Source organism: Phoca vitulina, unplaced genomic scaffold (genome assembly GCF_004348235.1).
Source record: "Phoca vitulina isolate PV1807 unplaced genomic scaffold, GSC_HSeal_1.0 scaffold31, whole genome shotgun sequence".
Classification (NCBI taxonomy): Eukaryota; Metazoa; Chordata; class Mammalia; order Carnivora; family Phocidae; genus Phoca; species Phoca vitulina.
In genome coordinates, this window is record NW_022589734.1 from 18344912 (window position 1) to 18365498 (window position 20587).

Consider the following 20587-nt stretch of genomic DNA (forward strand, 5'->3'; position numbering starts at 1 on the left):
TGCATTGATTTTGTATCCTGCCACATTACTGAATTGCTGGATGAGTTCTAGTAATTTGGGGGTGGAGTCTTTTGGGTTTTCCACATAAAGTATCATGTCGTCTGCGAAAAGAGAGAGTTTGACTTCTTCTTTGCCAATTTGAATACCTTTTATTTCTTTTTGTTGTCTGATTGCTGTTGCTAGGACTTCTAGTACTATGTTGAACAATAGTGGCGAGAGTGGACACTCTTGACGTGTTCCTGATCTTAAGGGAAAGGCTCTCAGCTTTTCCCCATTTAGGATGATATTCACTGTGGGTTTTTCATAGATGGATTTTATGAGCTTGAGGAATGTTCCCTCTATCCCTATCCTCTGGAGAGTTTTAATCAGGAAAGGATGTTGTATTTTGTCAAATGCTTTTTCTGCATCAATTGAGAGGACCATATGGTTCTCCCTCCTCTTATTAATGTGTTCTATCACATTGATTGATTTGCGAAGGTTGAACCACCCTTGCATCCCGGGGATAAATCCCACTTGGTCGTGGTGGATGATCCTTTTAATGTATTGTTGGATCCTATTAGCTAGGATTTTGTTGAGAATTTTGGAATCCATATTCATCAGGGATATCGGTCTGAAATTCTCCTTTTTGATGGGGTCTTTGCCTGGTTTGGGGATTAAGGTAATGCTGGCCTCATAGAATGAGTTTGGAAGTTTTCCTTCTGTTTCAATTTTTTGAAACAGCTTCAGTAGAATAGGTATTATTTCTTCTTTGGATGTTTGGTAGAATTCCCCAGGGAATCCATCAGGCCCTGGACTCTTGTTTTTTGGGAGGTTTTTGATCACTGCTTCAATCTCGTTACTGGTTATTGGCCTATTCAGGTTGTCAGTTTCTTCCTGTTTCAGTCTTGGCAGCTGATAGGTTTCCAGGAAGGCCTCCATTTCATCCAGATTGCTCAGTTTATTGGCATATAGTTGTTGATAATAATTTCTAATAATTGTTTCTATTTCCTTGGTGTTAGTCGTGATCTCTCCCCTTTCATTCATAATTTTATTACTTTGGGTCCTTTCTCTTTTCTTTTGGATAAGTCTGGCCAGTGGTTTATCAATCTTATTAATTCTTTCAAAGAACCAACTTCTAGTTTCGTTGATTTGATCTACTGTGTTTCTGGTTTCTAATTCATTGATTTCTGCTCTAATTTTAATTATTTCTCTTCTAATGCGTGGCTTAGGCATTGTTTGTTGCTTTTTCTCTAGTTCTTTAAGGTGTAGAGTTAGTTGGTGAATTCGGGATTTTTCTATTTTTTTGAGTGGAGGCTTGGATGGCTATGTATTTCCCCCTTAGGACTGCCTTTGCAGTATCCCATAGGTTTTGGACCGATGTATTTTCGTTCTCATTAATTTCCATGAATTGTTTAAGTTCTTCTTTGATTTCCTGGTTGACCCAAACATTCTTGAGCAGAGTGGTCTTTAGCTTCCAAGTGTTTGAATTTCTGCCAAATTTTTTCTTGTGATTGAGTTCCAGTTTTAGAGCATTGTGGTCTGAGAATATGCAGGGAATAATCTCAGTCTTTTGGTATCGGTTGAGACCTGATTTGTGACCCAGTATGTGGTCTATTCTGGAGAAAGTTCCATGTGTGCTCGAGAAGAATGAGTATTCTGTTGCTTTAGGATGGAATGTTCTGTAAATATCTATGAGGTCCATCTGGTTCAATGTATCATTCAAAGCTCTTGTTTCCTTGTTGATTTTCTGCTTAGATGATCTGTCCATTGCTGAGAGTGGAGTATTGAGGTCTCCTACAATTAATGTATTGTTATCAATATGACTCTTTATTTTGGTTAACAGTTGGCTTATGTAGATGGCTGCTCCCATGTTGCGGGCATAGATATTTACAATTGTTAGATCTTCTTGATGGATAGACCCTTTAAGAATGATATCGTGTCCTTCTGTGTCTCTAATTACAGACTTCAGTTTAAAATCTAATTTGTCTGATATAAGAATTGCTACCCCAGCTTTCTTTTGAGGTCCGCTGGCATGGAAGATAGATCTCCATCCCTTCACTTTCAGTCTGGATGTATCTTTAGGTTCAAAATGAGTCTCTTGTAGACAGCATGTGGATGGGTCCTGTCTTTTTATCCAATCTGCAACCCTGTGCCATTTTATGGGAGCGTTTAGGCTATTCACGTTGAGAGTGATTATTGAAAGATATGAATTAATTGTCATCATGTTGCCTGTGAAGATGTTGTTTTTATAGATTGTCCCTGTAAATTTCTGTTGTATATCACTCTTGGGGTCTTTCTCCTTTTATAGAATCCCCCTTAATATTTCTTGCAGGGCTGGCTTAGTGGTCACATATTCTTTCAGTTTCTGCCAGTCGTGGAAGCTCTGCATCTCTCCATCCATTCTAAATGAAAGCCTTGCCGGGTAAAGTATTCTTGGCTGCATGTTCTTCTCGTTTAGTACCCTGAATATGTCTTGCCAGGCCTTTCTGGCTTGCCAGGTCTCTGTGGATAGGTCTGACGTTATTCTGATGTTCCTCCCTCTGTACGTAAGGAATCTCTTCCCCCTAACTGCCCTTAAGATGGTTTCCTTGGTTCTAAGATTTGCGAGTTTTACTATTACATGCCGGGGTGTTGGCCTGTTTTCCTTGATCTTGGGAGGGGTCCTCTCTGCCTCTAGGACTCCAATGTTTGTTTCATTCCCCAGATTAGGGAATTTCTCAGCTACGATTTGCTCAAATACATCTTCTAGTCCTCTCTCTCTCTTCACTCCCTACGGGATTCCAATTATTCTGACATTGGAACGCTTCATAGTGTCACTTATTTCTCTGATTCTGTTTTCATGGATTCTGAGTTGTTTTTCCCTGGCCTCCTCTTTTCCCTTTTTATCTATTATACTGTCTTCCAGGTCGCTTATTCTCTCTTCTGCCTCAGTTACCCTAGCTGTTAGATTATCTAGATTGGATTGGATCTCACTGATAGTATTTTTAAGTTCTGCCAATTCACCTTTCATTTCTGCCCTTAGAGACTCTATGTTGCCATTAATTGATTTCTCCATTCTAGCCATTGTCTTCACATTTGCTAGCCTGAATTCCATCTCCGACATCTTGGTTATATCTGCATCCATTTGTAAATCTGCAGCATAAGTCATAATCTGTGAGTCTTTTCTATTTTGGGGGCTCCTCCTCCTAGTCATTCTGTTGATGGGTGTTTGAGGGAATGTATAGAGTCCAAATTATTGACCAGAACCCAAGCAAGATGCACCTGTTTTCTTGGGACCTTAGGGTTGCTGGCCTCTTGTTTTCCCAGCCTGTCTCCTGCCGGAGGGGCCTGCCGCGCTGTTACTCATGCAACCCTGTTTGGGCGGAGTTGCCCTGTCCCCCTGTGGTGGGGGATGGGCGCAGCGGGAATCAGTTTTTGGGGCTTTTGTTCTCTGGCGCCTTTCCCTGGTGGCTTTCCACGTCTCTTCCGCGGGTCAGAGCAGAAGAGACTGTTTCCAACCCTCTGCCTCAGAGCAGAGAGACTGCAGTCTGTTCTTCAGTGAGCTCTCCAGGCCACACCGTCTCCGTTTCTGTCCGTGCTGCTATAAACTGCAGCGGCCTGGGTTGTGTGCCCCTCTGCAGCGCCCCCAGTCCTGCCTCCAGGTTGGGGGCACCTCTCTGCCCTTTGTGCTTCTAAAACCGCCAGCCGCTCCCAGTTCACACGTGTGACCCCACCGCTCCGGGTTTCCGTGTGGAGGCTGCAGTTCGCCCGCGCGACCCCACCGCTCTGGGTTTCCGCCCCAGGGGCTGCCCTAAAGTCCTTTCCCCGCCGCTACTGGTCTGTGTGCGAGTCTGTGCCCCGTCCGCAGCGCGAGACTGTCGCTCACTGGCGGTGTAGGGTCCCCACGGCCAGGCTCCCTCCCACTGCCGCTTATCCTCTGATATCTGCCCGTGGAATCACAGCTCCCCACTTCGTACCTCGAAACCAACCACCTGCCATATTCTGTTTGTAGAGATCCAGATCTTCTTACATCTCAGGCTGGTTTCATGGGTGGTCAGAGTGGTCTGGTAGATATCCAGCTCAATTCCAGGGACCAGTTGAAATAGGGTCCCCTACTCCTCCACCATCTTTCCCCCCCTCCCAGATTGCAACTCTTCCTCGGATCTCCAGCCTGCCAACGGACTCCACAGATTTTATTTATTTATTTATTTTTTAAAATTTTTTTGACTCCACAGATTTTAGACTTGCACTTCCAAGATCATATGAGCCAATTTCTTAAAATCAATCAAAATCTCACTCCTCTCTCATTCTCCCTCCCTGCCCGCACCCCATCCTATTAGGTCTGTTTCTGTGGAGAACCCTGACTAATACCAATATTCTGAGAGCTGAAAAGGAACTTGAAGTCATGTAGTCCAATGCTCTTCTTTTTAACGATAAGGAACAGTGGCACCCACTGAAACGAAATTGACTTACCTAAATTACCCAGCTAAGTAATTGTGCTTCCCACGCATCATATTCATTATGTAAATAAGGCAGAGACAGGTTGTAATGGAATATATGCTTATAGGTTACTAAACTCCTCAATATAAAGACCTTAGTTTTTATTATTATGTTATTATATATTATTATATAAGTTATTATATTTTAGTGGGTGGATTTGAGGGCCAATTAAGCAGAGCTTACCATCCAGTGCTATTTGCTTGTCCCTTGTTAAATTTAGCCCTAGTATTTAGTGGCTAACCTTGAAGGAGAGTGAAATATTAGAAAACGTTAACCCACACAAAACTCTGACCTGGTTCAGAAATGCCTTCAATAAAGTTTGAAAAACAATTACTCCAAGTATGTATCTGGGGGAACTGGCTCCATTTCAATTTTTTCATGGTTTTGAGGCACCTAAAAAAAACTATGCTTTAAAATTCCATTTCAATTATCTTTAATAAGATCAACTTGTCTGATACAGATGCAATATGAGAAGCAGAGCAAAAAATATTTTCCTTTCCAAATAATTCTTTCTAAAAACAATTATGGTGCATTTTCTTGAAACCACTTCAGGGTGGTGAGTCTTATTTGTCATTTTAACTTCCTTCTGTCTTGGGAAGAACGCAGACATAACATCTCTTGGCTCCTAAATGATTTCTGTAATGAGTATCTGATGGTGGGATCTTCCTAATAACACTATGACAAAAAGACAGTATTTTTGTGTCACTCTCAGGGATATATTACTGAGTGTAACATGAGAGTCTGTCTGCACATGGTTAAATTTTTTTTTTTACTTTTTATTTTGAAATGACTTCAGATGTACAAAAACATTGCAAAAATAGTACAGAGAATTCCCTTAAATTCATCCAGATTCTTTCAGATGTTACATTTGCTTTATTTTTCTCTCTGTATTGATTTGTGTGTGTGCATACACACACATTATATTTATCTGAATTGATTGAAAGTTGCAGACATAAAGCTCTTTTTACTCCAAAATATTTCTTAAAGCAAGAACATTCTCTTAGAGAACAATGGTATAATTATCAAAATCAGGAAATTAACCTTGATGTAGCACTTGAATCTACTCAATTTATTCAAATTTCACCAATTGTCCCACTAATGTCCTTTACAGTGAAAGAAAAAAGAACTTACCTAGTTTAGGATCCAAATGATTGAATTTTTAATTTTCGCATTTGTAGCAGGTTAAGGTTTTGCATGGAAATTAATGATCTCTCTTCCCCCACTCCAACTCTACTGCCCCCCTAATAAATCAGAATCAATGTGTATATATTTTTCAGTATTGTCTATACTCTTTTGTTTGCACACATATGAAGTGTGTTTCTTTCTGATTCTGTGAAAATTAGGAAATTTACCACATACATTCAGATGCATCTTGGCTTTTTCATTTAATTATAGATTAGAACCATCCTTTGAGAGAAACAGATTTGTGTAATTCTTTTGTTTTTAAAGCTCTTTTTAATTAAGGTAATACATGCATATTAAAGACAAATGGAAAGACTTATAATAAAGTGCACCAGTACTTTCTTCCACCTATTTCACATCTCCTAGAAAACCACTTCTGGTTACTTTGTGTATCTTGTGGACTATTCCATTCCACACTGTAAATAACATTCCTCTACTACCATTTCTTGGTTTATCATATTTAGTGGTATAATATCCAGTTCCTTTTATGGTATGTAAGGGTTTATCTCTCTTACACCTCTGTTCCTCGCTGTATTTCCTATCCTTTCTAATATAATTACATTTCAAATTTTTTATTAAAAATATTTTCAGAGTGTACATCTTATAATTATGAAATAGCATATTTCATGAAATAGCCACTTGCTGAGTCACATAGTATTCTATGTTAAGGTGTTTTTCTTCTAAAACTTTTTTTTTCTGCAGTTAAAAATTGTCTCAAACTTTCAATTTGCTTAACTTACATGAAACCAATGCTAATTCCTCTCATGCATCTGACGAACTTTTCTCCTATCTCCTACAGCTATTCAATGCCCTTATCAGGCAAATTGTTAGATCATGGTTTTCCTCTTTTGGAGCCCTGAATACACTTGTAGGCTAGGCAGCATGTCTTCCGGTCTTGGTATACAAGTCTTGTCTTGGCACTTCTTTTTGCCTGCCTTCTAGAGATTATCTTATACTTTTTCCCATCTTCAGTTTCTTCATACCTAGATCGTTTTCTCTCTATCCATTCATTCCCTGATGTGTACCACTTAAAAATAAGTTTTTCTCATGAAGTATGACTCTCCTCCCTAAGCAGTGCCTTTTATTCCCGTGACTTCTTCACTCCATAACTGGAAGCCTGCTTCTCCCACTCCCTTTCACCCATTTTGCCCAACCCCCACCCTGCTCCCCTCTGATAACCACCAGTTCTCTGTATTTATGGGTCTGTTTCTGCTTTTTGTTTGTTTTGTTCACCACATTCGATAACTTCCTGTATAAAAATACTTTGTATACAACTGTTTTAGATCTTGCACTTCAGTTTCTTCTGCTTTCATAGTCAGTTGACTAGGCACTGACTTTTTATTTATTTATTTATTTATATTATGTTATATTAATCACCATACATTACATCATTAGTTTTTGATGTAGTGTTCCATGACTCATTGTTTGTGTATAACACCCAGTGCTCCATTCAGTACGTACCCTCTTTAATACCCATCACTAGGCTAACCCATCCCCCCACCCCCCTCCCCTCTAAAACCCTCAGTTTGTTTCTCAGAGTCCATCGTCTCTCATGGTTCATCTCCCCCTCCCGATTTCCCCCCCTTCATTCTTCCCCTCCTGCTATCTTCTTCTTCTTCTTTTTTTTTTTTAACATATATTATTTGTTTCAGACGTACAGATCTGTGATTCAAAGTGCTCCCCATAGCACATACCCTCCGCAATGTCTATCACCCAGCCGCCCCCTCCCCCCCCCCCCCCCACCATTCCAGCAACCCTCAGTTTGTTTCCTGAGATTAAGAATTCCTCATATCAGTGAAATCATATGAGACCTGTCTTTCTCTGATTGACTTATTTTGCTCAGCATAACACTCTCCAGTTCCATCCACATCATTGCAAATGGCAAGATTTCATTCCTTTTGATGGCTGTATATATTCCATTGTATATATATACCACATCTTCTTTATCCATTCATCTGTCGATGGACATCTTGGCTCTTTCCACAGTTTGGCTATTGTGGACATTGCTGCTATAAACATCGGGGTGCATGTACCCCTTTGGATCCCTACATTTGTATCTTTGGGGTAAATACCCAGTAGTAGGCATTGACTTTTGATTAAAAACTAGTTTCCCCCAGGGGAACCTGGGTGGCTCAGGTGGTTAAGCATCTGAGTCTTGATTTTGGCTCAGGTCATGATCTCAGGGTTGTGAGATGGAGTCTCACAGTGGGGAGTCTGCTTGAGATTCTCTCTCTCTCTCCTCCTGCCCCTTCCCCCTCTGCTCCCCCCCCAAAATAAATAAATAAAATCTTTAAAAAAATTAATTTCCCCCAAACTTTTGAGGTCATTATTCTCTTGTCTTTGGCTTCTAATGTTTTTGAAAATTCCAGTACTGTTCATATTCCAGATTGTTTGCAAATGATCTACATCTACTCTCCCAGGATACTGTAGGCTCTTGTTTTTTCTCTGATGTTCTGAAATTTCATGATTATGTATCTTACTGTGGTTTATTATCATTTTTTATGAGCTTTCCATGGGTCTCTTTCTATCTGGAGAAATATGTTTTCTAGTCTGGGAAAGTTTAATTTAGTATTTTTTAATTAATCCCTCCTTTTGTATTTCTTTTTGGTATTCCTATTAGTCAGATATTAAACTTGATGGATTGTCTATTTTTTTTTTTTTACCTTCTATATCATATCACCCTTAAGAGTATGAGATTTTTCCTCAATTGTATTTTCAATCTTATTGAATTTTCCATTTCAGCAATTATTTTTATTTTCCAAGACCCATTTTTATTTATTTTCTTCCCTTCTCACCTCACTGTCTTCCTCCTTCTCCTCATGCTCTTCCTCTTCCTCCCCTTCACCCTTCTTCTTCTTGTCTTCTTCTGGAATTCTGTTTCATAGATGTGCTGTCTTTTTCTGAGGATAATAATTTTAATTTGTAGCTTAACTTGCTTCCTTTTTTTGTGTGTGTGAATTGCTTCTATTTCCTTAAAGTTTCTTTTGTAAATTTGTTTTAGCCTGCCTTCCATGTTGGAACTTTCAGTCAACTTCTGGTGATCCTTGGTTTCCTGTTCATATCAGAGAGCTATTTGGTAGATCTGGATTGCTGTGCAGAATTTATTGGCTTGTGGACTTTACTGTAGGGTGGTCAGGCTTCTGTTGTTGTTGTTGAGAGTATACCAGATGTCCATTTCTGTAGGTCTTTTATCTTGGTCATTCAGGTTTTTGATAGAGGGATGTTCCAAAATGCCTTTATTAGTTATCTATTTCTGCATAAAAACTATCCCAAAACGTTAATGGCTTGAAACAGCATTTATCTTACAGTTTCTTCATGTCAGGATCTGGGTGTGGCTTGTTGCCTCTTCTGTCTCAGGGTGCCTCAAAGTCTGTAATCGAGGGGGGCAACTAGGGCTCTAGTCATCTCAAGACTCGACTGGGGAAGGATCTGCTTCCAAGCTCAGTTATGAGGTTATTGGCAGGATTCAGTCCCTTGTGGCCTGTTGGACTGAGCACCTCAGTTCCTTTCCGTATGTTAGCTGCCTTGTTTTTTGCCACTGGAGTCTCTCCAACATGATGAGTTGCTTCATTAAAGTAAACAGGCCAAGAAGCCAAGAGAGAGTGTCAGCGAGATGAGACAGTCTTCAGTTACCTAATCTTTCCATCACTTTTTCCACATTTTATTTGTTAGAACTGAGTCACTGGGTCCAGCCCACATACAAGGGAAAGCTATTACCTAAGGGTGTGAATGCCAGCAGACAGGGATTATGTGGAAGCATTTTGGAAAGCTGTCAACCACAATGCCCAAGAGGTTAGGATCCAGTCTGTAGGCATTCTGGCAACTAGGTGAGGAAGAGATGGTAAGGCTGTGTCACTTTTCAGTAAACAGATTTAATCTTTCTCTCTCTCTTTTTTTTTCCATCTAGCACCTTATCCTTGCTTTCAGCTGTGCCTGATGTCTTCAAGGTGGAGCATTTCTGTTTCCATTTCTTTAGGAAAGAGACCCTTATTCTCCTTTGAGAATAAGAAATGGATAATTACATTGAAGTGGAAGGCAGAAGAGAGAAACCGAGAATTTAACTGCTTCTTATGCACGTTTTAAGTCAGTTTCCTTTTCTTACCTCCAAACTTGACCTTCAGGTTGTGTAATACCTTATTTTCCAATTCCTGAACCTTTTAAAGGTTCTTTAGGGATAAACCAATTTGCTTCTTTTTTTTTTTAAATTTTTTTATTGTTATGTTAATCCCCATACATTACATCATTAGTTTTAGATATAGTGTTCCATGATTCATTGTTTGTGCATAACACCCAGTGCTCCATACAGAACGTGCCCTCCTCAGTACCCATCACCAGGCTAACCCATCCTCCCACCCCCCTCAGTTTGTTTTTCAGAGTCCATCATCTCTCATGGTTCGTCTACCCCTCCGATTTCCCCCCCTTCATTCTTCCCCTCCTGCTACATTCTTCTTCTTTTTTTTTTTTTCTTTCTTAACATATATAAACCAATTTGCTTCTCATTGATATTACCCTCTGGGGGCCCATAGGTTTGTGCTTCCTTTGCTCTGATTTAAGTTGACATCAATCCTGTATTCTCTTTCCATCTTTACAAAATTAGTTGACATTTCTTGTTTGCTGTTGTCTCCTTCTCATTCTCTTTGTCCAGGAGGGTTTTAAACATTTTTAAAAAATCTTACTTTTGTCATTTTAGTGAGGTTTGGGAGAAGGTGGTAATAAATGCACATATCCATACACTCAACTAATCATAATTCCCTCAATTCAGTGTTAAAGGAAGGTCTTTCTCTCTCTTCCTTCCTTCCTTCCTTCCTTCCTTCCTTCCTTCCTTCCATCCATCCATCCATCCATCCATCATAAAATGATACATATATATTAAGGAAAATCTCAGGCAGTAATCAGTGACTAAAGATGCTACCATATCAATATTGCTTGCTATCTAAATGTGGGGTGATTCCCACCTATATCTGTACCACCAGTATGATTCACTTCCCCTTATTCCCAGAAATTCATGGACTTCTATCCACACCCTCTGATATTTTCTTCATTTGGTCTGCTCTCTTCCAAAGCTCCCATTCTTAACTTTTTTCCCTATCTCAAATCAAATGTCTAGTTATTTAAGTAGCTATTAGAAAGAGAAAAACCTGTTGGCTCATTAGAATAATTCACTTTAAGATGTCAGTGTGAGCAGTGAAGAATTGTAGCCCATCCATCTGCTAGTAATATGACTGTTTAAAAATCCTTTCACCTCTTTATAATCTTTACTTTCCTCATCTTTGAAACAGGAAAAAAAATAACATATTCATAGACAAGATAGGTAAATTTCTTGGCATAGTATCTGGAAGATAGGGAGCATATAAACACTAGTAGTAGTTGTTGCTGTTGCTATCCTGATCATTACTATTATTAACAATGGGTGAGGAACTTTCCCAGGGATATTTAATGTTAAGATATATATTAATACTAAATAAAAATCTGCTGGAGAGAAAAGCTCCTACATTGAGTATTCTGTATTCCCTAACAGAAAATCAGGTGTCGGAAAGCATCTGGTCTGCAGTATTTTGAAGTTATGGTGTTAGGTGCATTCATACTGTGCTTCGATTTTTATGTCTTCCTGACTTTGACTTTTGATAATATTTCATGTTCTTGAGGTGTCCTTGGCCTGATAGTAATATAGCCATACTTTATGATTATTGATTGCATGGTTATAGCATTTTCTATTCTTTTGTTGTCAACCTATGTATTTCATATCTGTGATACATATTTAATAATGTATCTCTTGTAAAGAGAATGTAGTTGTCCTTTTCCGTAATTCAGCCTGACAATCTCTGTCTTTACTTGGACTGTGTAGTCCATTTATATATAATGCAAATATTGTTGAATTTAAGTCTATCATTTTTCTATTTCTTCCATCTGTTTTTTAGTACTTTGTTTCTCCTTCCTGCCTTCTTTCTCGTTTTGATGTCAGGAGAAATTTTTCGTGATGACTTTGTATATATCATAACTAGATTCTTGGTGCTCTTTGTATTTTAATTCTTTAGAAAAACTTTAATTTTTTCTCAGTGATATTATATTTGCTTTTAACATTATTCAATTAAGCCCTTGTCTCAAGCACTATTATTTTTGAAGAAGAAAGTTATTATTGATTTTCTATTGACCAAATTTTTCACAGTTGTTGACTAGAGAGAAATTTTCTTGTTCTCCCTAGCATCCATTTAAAGCCAATTGCTTTACTTTGAGATCCCAACTTCAAACTATTCACTAAGGTTTATGCTGAAGCTATATTTCCCTTCCTTTCCCTTCCCTTCCCCCTCCCCCTCCCTTCTTTCTACCTTCCTGTTTTTCCTACCCCTTTCCTCCTTCCCTACTTTCTCTTTCTCTCCCCTTCCTTCCTTTCTTCTTTTCTTCCCTCTCCTCCTTCCTTCTCTTTATTTCCTCCCTCCTTCCCTCTTTTCTTCCTTCCTTCCTTCCCCCCTCCCTCCCTCCTTCCCTTCTATCTCTCATTCCTTCTTTCCTTCCTTTCTCCATAAGAAAGTCATGTGGAGAGGCCATGTCTTAGTTAATGAGCATCCATCAAAGTCTACCAAATTAAAAAACAAAACAAAACAAACACATGTCATGTCAGCAAAGTATATTAGAATATTCTTGTGGACCAGATGGAGAAATGTGCAATGGAGAGTAATAGAGGGGGTTTCATATATAACTCAGCAACTGAATAATAGTTTTATCATAGAGATTGATGTCTGGAGGAGGGGTTCTCTTGCTGAATGCCACTGAAATTATATCCAGGCATATTCTGTTCACCATATTTTTAAAGCAGAGGATTAAATAAATACTTCAAAAGTATGTTTTTTTAACCTATGGGAAACCTATTTGCATCGTAGGGGCAATCTATAATGCTAGTTTAAAGAAATATTTTTTTGGTAAGTATCTTGGGTAGCTTTAGGTCTTATACTCAAAAAAATGCAAGTACTTTTACCCCTAACCACCCTTATCTCCACCCCCATCTGCACCCCTGGTTTTTAGATTCAAGATTCAAAATTATCTCAATAGTTAGACAAAGGAATTGAAATTGACAAAGTAAAATGTAAGTGGACAAATATGAAATTTAATATTATAACTAACTAGAAATTGTATATTTTAGGTATGTATGTAATATCTATATAAAATATGTAGGTACACTGATTTATACACATATTTATACACAGAACAATGCATATCAGAAATACCTAGGAGTTCCAAATGCCATAAGAACCAAACATAGTATTCAAGAGTTAAAAAACAATCCTAATTAAATGTTAGACTGCACATATAAAAGAATACATAAAGTTCAGATCATGTAAGAATATCTGGTGATACCTAGAGTGTTGTAACTGCTCTAGGAATTTTATTTTATTGCAAATAGAAAGTAAATAGAAAAATAAGACTGGGATAGTTGAGCTTGTGAAAACTGTTTCGTGTAGAGAACAATATGAGAACATAAGAATGCTGATTATGAACAGAAAATTCACAGGGACATGAAAGCCCTAGAGGCCATATGTACAATCTCTCTATACAAGACACATGATTTTTTCTGTTACTCTAGATGAGAAGTGCTTCTCAGATTTTCCACTAATGTACCCTTAATGATACTTGTCACATTTCTTTGAGAACCCACATTTCATTTAAAAATACTATCCAAATATTGCATTCTACTTTATAAGTTTGTATTGGTATAATGCAAAATAATGTTTTTTTCTTCCTTCCCTTCCTATATTTGGAGACGAGCATTTATTCTGTGTCATCCCGTGTTCTCTGGGGTACACATGTATGCTTGGGTATTCACACTGCGGGTTGAGATGAGACCAATGGGCAGAAATTCCTAGGACTATATTTTTCACTGAAAAAAACTCTAAAACAAAAATCAAAATATGTATAACTTTCTAAATTTTCATATGTTGTCTTGAAAATTTGAAAATAAGAAACCAGAGCCTGAATAGCCATCTCCCTCCTGTCCTTTTTTGGATTGGTTGTAGAAATGATCACTGTGGTAGTTTTAGGCTGGACTAGATAATTCATGAGTTTCTTTGACCTGTGATAGCTGTAAGATTGGACATTACATTTTGTATCCGGGGAAAAGAAAAAGATAGGAGAAACAAGAAACTTTAAAGACAGATCAATTAAATGTTAAATATTAAAATTTTGGTTCAAAGGAATGAAATGTTTAGGTTAAAAGCAATGGTGGAGACTTCCAGGTAGCCTAGGAAAATGGCTGTCACTAACTTTGAATCTCTCCAAAAAACTGTACTGATCAACAAGAGAAACAAATATAGCCCACATAACCCAAAATGTCAGCCTAACCAGAAGAAAAATAACATTGCCACTTTAACTGCTTTTAAGTAGAAAAATATACAGTAGTCACCCCTGTCTATGGTTTTGCTTTCTCAGGTTTTGGTTGTGGTCAACGGCAGTCGGGGTGCAGATGATCTTCCCTCCGACATGTGATCAGAGGGTCAGTACTGATGGTCAGCTACGTCATGGCATCTGTGTCATTCACCATGCTCCATCTCACGTAGGCATTTTATTATCTCATATCATCACGAGAAGGGTGAGTACAGTACAGTAAGACATTTTGAGAGACAGACCATGTTCACATAACTTTGATTACAGTATATGGTCACAGTTGTTCTAATTTATTATTTGTTATTGTTAATCTCTTGCTATGCCTAATTTATAAATTCAAATTTGTCATAGGTATGTATATACAGGAAAAAAAAACAGAGTTTGGTACTATCATGGTTTCAGGCACCCAGTGGGGTCTTGGATCACATCACCCACAGCTAAGGGGGACCACCTTACCCCAACTCTCAGCAGTATGTTCAACTTAAGCCCCTGCCATAAGCCTTTTGGAGAGTGAGCAGTATCCTAATTCCTGCCTCCTCCCCCTCCAGCTAAGTACATAAAAGAGAAGAGGAGACAGAAGCACCAAGGTTAAAACTGACAATTACAAAACCTTCTATTAAACTCTTGGGTGAAATGAAAAAATACAAACAGAAATTATGGAATCTATAAGAAGTATTAATCATTAGAATAGTATATATTAAAATTTTATGGAGGGGTGCCTGGGTGGCTCAGTTGGTTAAACGATGGACTCTCGGTTTCAGCTCAGGTTATGATCTCCTGGTCATGGGATCGAGCCCTATGTTGGTCTGTGCACTGAGCGTGGAGCCTGCTTGAGATTCTCTTTCTCCCTCTCCCATTCTCCTCCTCGCCCCGCTCATGCTCTCTCTCTAAAATATAAAATAAAATAAAATAAAATAAAATTTATGGAATACATTTAAAGCAGGTAGGGGAAACTTCATAGAGCTAAATACTTTTATCAGTAAAAGTAAAATAGTGAAAATAAATGAATGAAATTCACAGCTGAAAGAGTTAGGAAAAAACCCAACAAAATAAAAGCCAAAGAAAGAGAACTAACAAAGATAAAAGCAAAAATTAATGAGGCATTGAAGAACAGAAGATCTAAGTTCTAATTAGTTTACCAAAATTTTCTTTTTGAAAAAAATTAATAAAAAGATCAGCTAACTTTATCAAGGGAAAATATGAGAAAAACTATATACACAGATAAAGAGATGATAAGGGGAATATATTGAAATAGTAATTTTTTAAAAAAATTAAAAGACCGTTTTTCATACTTTTTTGTTTTTCATGCTTTTATGATAACCTAGATGCTTAAGTTTCAAGGATAATAGAATTTTGTCAAAATTGGACTCAGAAGCCAGTTTAGAAATTCTAAAGAAATAAAGTTATCAAGAGATTACCTCACATAAAATCAAGATACTAAGTTAGTTTCACAGTAGAATTTTACCAAACTCAGTCTCAGTGCTGTTTTTGTTCAAATTCATAGAAATTGACGGGAAACTTCCAAATTCTTCTTATAAAGCATTGACATCTAAATTTAATATAGTACATACACACATAAAGAAATTTTTAAGTCAAGATCACTAACGAATAATGCAAAACACTAAATATTAGCAAGCATAATCTAATACTACATTAAGAATATAATACTATTTAAGAAAATAATGATATGCTTATATCATTCAGTATTAGGAAATCCATTAACATCATACACCATATTAATAGATCATTAATAGAAAAAAAATCCCTTATCCTGCTCCATTATGTAATAACTATTTGAAATTTGCTCTTTATTTTTCCTTGCTCCAAAATAGATTTATTGTGTTTGTATGTATATGTAGTTCAGTTTTGCTTTTTAAAAAAAGTTTTTGAGTGGTATCATACTCTACATGTTTTTCTGCAACTTGCTTTTTATTACTTATTTATTTTTAAAAGATTTATTTATTTATTTTAGAGAGAAAGAGTGCAGGGGTGAAGGGCAGAGGGGAAGAAGAGGGAGAGAGAATCTCAAGCAGACTCTGCACTGAGCACGGAGCCCAATGCAGGGCTCAATCACATGACCTTGAGATCATAACCTGAGCTAAAATCAAGAGTCCAACGCTTAACTGAGTCTGCCTCCCAGGTACCCCTGCAACTTGCTTTTTAATTCGGTGTTGTATTTATGATAATCTGTGTTCCCTTGTATAGGTCTCATACCTTCATTTTCACTGTTGAATAATGTTATATTAATATCTCACAGTTTGTGTTTTCTCTTGATTTGTATTTAAATGATTTCTATTTTCTTGCTATTAATATATTTCTACTTATTTTTAATGTACATATAAAGAGTTTTTATAAGGTATTTACAGGGAGGGAATTGTTGGGTTTTAAGGTAAATGCCTTAATTTTTACTAGATGTTGTCCAAATCCTCTCTAAAGTGAGAGTAACAATTTTCTCTTCCCCTACAAGTGTTTCAAGGAGCAAGTTGCTAATATCTTTTCTAGCACTTGATTTTTGTCAAACTTCTGATATTTCCAATGTAATCTGTGTAAAATGGCATCCCACTGTGGTTTAAATTTGCATTTTCTTCTTTGCTTTTGAAGTTTACCATGGATTCAAGTATTTACTGTTCATTCCTGTTTGTTGTTGTTCATTTCTTGCTCCTTTATTTTGGCAGTATTTTTTTGAGTTGTCTTTTTTTTTAATTTGAAAAATTCTGTATATATTTTAGATACTAATCTTTTGTCAGTTATATACAGATCTCTTTCTCAGTCGATAGTATGTCCTTTTACTTATGGACTTTGATGAGGGTAAATTGCTAATTTTGTTATAGTTTAATTTTCATTATTTCTGATTATTATTTTGAATAAATTTAATAAATTATTCCCTACCCTGAGGTAAAAAAAAGATTCTCCTGTATTTCCTTCTAAATGTTTTCAATTTCAACTATTATTTATGTCTTTAATGTAATTAAAATTGATTGCAGCATATGCTTGAGGTAAAGATTCAATGTTATTTATTTTTTGACATAGACAAATCAATTTTCTCAGCCCTGTTTATTCGTCATTAATTTAGAAATCCTCTTATGTCATATAGGAGAGTTTCCATACATGCATGTTCTTCTTCCAGTTTCTGTATTCTGTTCCATTGGTCTCAGTGTCTATTTCTGAGCCAAAGCAACACTATCCTAATTACTATGCCTTAATAAAAAGTCTTGATATTGAAAAGGCAAGGCTCCCCACCTTATTACTGTTCCTCAACATTTTCTTGGCTATTCATGGTCTTTTGCATGAAATGACTTTTTGATTTGTTGCAGTTATTCTGAATTTCCTTTAACCTTACCTCTCCTTTGTGTCACTCCTTTTGATGGTTCAAAGTCTTGAACTTAGGCTCCTGTTTGACTAACTCAGGTCACACACTTGCATTTCAGTCACCAAGGATGTGAAAAAGTATTTTCTACTTTGACTTTTCTGTGTTGGGAAGTGGAGCCCTGCCTTTCATCTATAGTCAGACTTTCTTCAAATAGGATGACAAGTATTTCAATGATTTTCTGCTGCATGACAACTTATCTCAGTGGTTTAAAATAACAATCGTTTCATTGCTAGTTGATGATTTGGGGGCAGAGCTTGGCTAGGAGATTTTTATGTTCCATGTGGTGTCATCTGGAGTTGTTTGGTGGTAGTGGGCTGGTGCCTGGTCTGGTCTGAAGAATCATGTGTTTGGTGTCTGGTGGAAATGGCTGGAAAACTGGGTTCAGCTGGGACTGTTGATTAGAGTGTCTACACGGGACCTCTCCAGCTTGGTGGTTTCAGGGTATTCATACTTACATGGGTGCTTAGAAAGAGTGGTTCAAAAGACCAGAAATGGAAACTATCAGTTTCTTAAGGTTTTGGCAGGGCCATATCTGCTGTTTCTGTTAGTCAAAGCACAGAGAGTACCCAGATTCAAAGAGAAGGGGCATGGGCCCCCTTTTTTTGATGGGAAGAGAATTAAAGAATTTTCTGCCATCTTTAATCTGCCATAATGAGTTTGGTTCCTGGGCAGACAGTATTCTAATGTCCTCTAAAGTAAGGTCAATTTTCTCTTTCAAAGAGAAATAGACAGTGTTGTATTTTCTTTCAGTGGTCTATCTTATGTACCTTGTAAACCTTATCTTGTGGGGCCAACATATCAAGAATCAAACCTGTCTGTAAGGAATCTGATACAGGAATGAGTTGAATGAATGGCTGCAACTAAGTTTGGAGTGAGAGGAGTTTATTTATGTTATTTGAAATCATTAGAAATTAAGTAAATATCCTGAGTCTTATCTTACTTAATTAAATGACTCCTTTCTGTCCTTGCTTTGCCACTGCTTGACAGAATTCTTATGTAAGTTATCTCTGGATCATAGGCTTTTCATCTGAAAATGTGCTTTTTATTATGTATCCTATCTACCAGATGATGTTGTAATGCTGTTGTGAAAATAAATGTGATAAAAGATGTAAAAGCCCTTTGAAAATTAAAAGAATACTAATTCAATTCATTATATCCTATCAGTAATTTTTCCATCATGTAGAAAGAGTTTAACTTTGTAGACGTGAACTACAGTTGACCCCTTGAACAACACGGTTTTGAACTGTGTGGTCTACTTATATGTGGATTTTTACAGTACGGCACTGTAAATATATTTTTTCTTCCTTACGATTTTCCTAATATTTTTTTCTCCAGCTTTATTGTAAAAATACAGTGTATAATACATATAACATACAAATGTATGTTATCAGTAAGTTTGCTGGTCACCAGTGGGCTATTAGCAGTTAAATTTGGGGGGAGTCAAAAGTTATACATAGATTTTTGACTATGCAGGGGTAAGAGGAACTGGTGCGCCTACACCCCCGTTGTTCAAGGGTCAGCTATACAGTTTCTTAAACGTTTTGGCAAATCATACTGCAAGTTTTGCTATGAGATTGTGATCTCCTCAAGGGAAGCCATTTGGAGATTGAAGTGAATTATTTTCATTGTAGTTGCACATATTCCTGATGAAGTTTCCCATACACAAAAAATAAAATCAGTAGACTCAAAAAAAATGTTATTTTGGGGGCGCCTGGGTGGCTCAGTTGGTTAAGCGACTGCCTTCGGCTCAGGTCATGATCCTGGAGTCCCTGGATGGAGTCCCTGGATCGAGTCCCACATCGGGCTCCCTGCTCGGCAGGGAGTCTGCTTCTCCCTCTGACCCTCCCCCCTCTCATGTGCTCGCTCTCTCTCATTCTCTCTCTCTCAAATAAATAAATAAAATCTTAAAAAAAAAAAAAAAATGTTATTTTGGTGAGATCGTACTAGAAATCAAATTCCTGTCTTCAGTTTTCAATAGAATTGACCAGAAAAGTATAAAAGCAGGTAAAAATTCCTACCTCCGCATGAAAACTAGAAAGAGTTTAATGCATGTTCCAGTCATTTGGAGAATTCTCATTCTTCCTGCGAGAGCACCGGGCTTCTGCGAGCATGTTGGATGAGAGGAGTTTGATCCAAGTCCACCACTTCACTGTGAAGGTGTGAGGACAGACCACTTGCCATGAGCACACAGGCGGGCACCTTGCTGACACTTGCTCAAACACGCGTGCCCAGGGGGATGCTGTTACCAGAAAGCTTCTGCAGTGGGCATCATGCCAGGTCACGAGCTGGCTTTTTCTTTAAGGAACAAAGGCAGAAGACCACAAAAGAGAAACTGCAGTTAAAAAAAAAAAAAATGGGGGCAGGGCTGCCCTTAAAAAAAAAAAAATCATGGGAGTGCCTCTTGCTGAAATAGTTTTACCACAAGAAACTGGAGACTGTAGATACAACATTTTATATTTTCACATGGGAGTGATATCCATTTAAATTTAGAAGCCAGACATAAAGGAGGGAAAATGTGAGATGAGGATATCGTACTTAAAACCGTAAAGCATGATTGATATTTCAAAAACAGAAGTGCAAGTGGCAAATAGATTATACACTGCATAAAATTGAATTAAGGAAGTAGGATGAAAAGTCTGAGATATTCCGATATTCAAGGGGAAAGGATAAATATATGAAAATGAGTTGGGCCAACACGATATCAAGATATTCCAGTCTGGGTATAACAGCAATCCCCAAGAACTGCTGAACAGGAAAATAATAGAAGATCACTTTTTTGGACTGAAGAAAGCTTTGTATCTGCCAATTCAAGGGCCTGTTGGTGGGTAAGATTTATAAAAAAAAAAAAAAAAGAGGTGAAGACCGCATCCTTCTAATATTTTTTTATTTTTATTTTATTTTTATTTTATTTTTAAAGATTTTATTTATTTATTTGACAGAGAGAGACATGGCAAGAGAGGGAATACAAGCAGTGGGAGTGGGAGAGGGAGAAGCAGGCTTCCTGCCGAGCAGGGAGCCCGATGCGGGGCTCGATCCCAGGACCCTGAGATCATGACCTGAGCCGAAGGCAGACGCTTAACGACTGAGCCACCCAGGCGCCCCCCTTCTAATATTTTTTAAACATAAAGGAAGAAAACCTTACCAGTTTTCAGATGATGGCAGTGAAAGGGCCCACACCTACATCTCTCTGGGGCCAGGAAC